The sequence below is a fragment of the Poecile atricapillus genome, unplaced genomic scaffold, assembly GCF_030490865.1.
Source record: "Poecile atricapillus isolate bPoeAtr1 unplaced genomic scaffold, bPoeAtr1.hap1 scaffold_290, whole genome shotgun sequence".
In the NCBI taxonomy this organism is placed as follows: domain Eukaryota; kingdom Metazoa; phylum Chordata; class Aves; order Passeriformes; family Paridae; genus Poecile; species Poecile atricapillus.
The window spans coordinates 10,437-12,146 of record NW_026709092.1 but is presented as its reverse complement, the minus strand read 5'-3'; positions in this window follow the sequence as shown (position 1 = coordinate 12,146).

Genomic DNA, 1,710 nt, shown 5'->3' with positions numbered 1-1,710 from the left:
CTGCGCCTCGCGATTGGCTGGGGCCGCTGTCAATCTTCGCCTTAACCCCGCCTCCTCGCCGCTGAGTGGTCGGACGGCTCCAGTGGCGGTTCTGTAGCGCTAAGCTTTGCGATAGGCTCTGGTTCCTGTCAATCTTCACGGTAACCCCGCCTTCTCGCTTCCCATTGGTCGGCGGTTTGAACGCGGGATTGGTGGCGCGAGCGGGCTCATTTGCTTGGATCGTACCAAATCTGGAGGGAGGGCGGGGGGAGCAGAGGTGGAATGGGCCGCCCCGTCGCCATGGGAACAGGGGGACGCCATGGGGCTGAGGGAGCCGCAAATTGGGGGATTTCCGGTAAAAATCGGGACAAAAAAGGGACAAAAAACCTTGGGCCGAGATTTATTGCACGAGGCTTTTTTCCAGTCAGAATAATTCTATGATTCCAAGATCATAAATTAACTTTTCCCTTCTAATGTTTTTGATTTTTCCTTGAAATCCGGGGGGGTTCTGGGTGGTTCCCCCTCCGGATTTGGGGGCACCACGGGGCGGGGGAAGGAGGGGAGGGTCTCAAAATAACGCCCCTCCCCCAAACCACGCCCCTCGATTATGTCCCTGACCCCACCCACGCGCTCGCGAGGCCCCGCCCACCCCCCGGACCACGCCCCTGAATGGACGCGCCCTGCGTCGCCCCGCCCCCTGCGGCAGCGCGCGCGAGGGGGCGTGGCCAGGGCAGCGCGCGCCGGCCCCTCCCCCGCGCCCCCCCTCAGGTACCGGCGGGATCGGGGGGGGGGGGAAGGGGGAGCTCCAAAATTGGGGGATTTTAACCCAAAATGGGGCGGGATGGAGGGGCCGAGGGAGGAGGGGAGATGGATCCGGGAAAGGGGGGGGGGGTTTGACCCCAAAAAAGGGGAGTTTGGTCCCAAAAAGGGTGGGGTTGGCACCCGGCAAAGTGAATTTGGGCCCTCACCAAGGGTGGGGTCGCTCCAAACCGTGAGGGGCTGGCCCTGGAAAAGGGAGGGTTTGGCCCAAAAAGAGGGGATTTGGCCCTAAAAATGGGAGTTTGGAGCCCAAAAAGGTGGGGTTTGGCCTCTGAAAGGGGGAATTTGGTCCCCAAAAGGGGCGGTTTTGCATCAAAAAGTCGGGGGTTGGTTCCCGAATGAGAAGTTTTGTCTCGAAAAAGGGGATTTGACCCCAAAAATGGGGATTTTGTTCCCCAAAAAGGGGAGGGGGGCTCCAAATGGGGATTTTAGTGAGGCCATTTCCCCCCCAAATTGCCCATTCCCTCCCCAAATTCCACATTATTCCCATCCAGAGGAGGATTTTCCCCAGGATTCATCGTCTCCTTCCAGAATTTGTAATTTCTGCCCCACCAGGGCCTTTATTTCCCCTCAAAAAACCACAAAATGATGGATTTGGCCCCCAAAGTAAAGATTTCTGCCCCAAACCTGTCAGTCCTCCTCCAAAACGGGACTTTTTCCACCCCGACTCCCCTCATTTTTTGGCCATTAATTGGAATTTTTACCCTCTCTAAGTTTCTGCATCTTCACAAAGATCTGTTCTTTGAGTTTTTCTCCTATATGAAGATATATTTGTTTTAAGTTTTTGTGTATCTTTATGTTTCTCTCAAAGCAACACAACTTTGTCCCAAATTGTTTCCCCAAAAACGCCTCTTTTGTCTCCAAGTTGCTCCTTTCCCCTGAAAACTCCTGATTCCGCTCCAAACCCCTTTT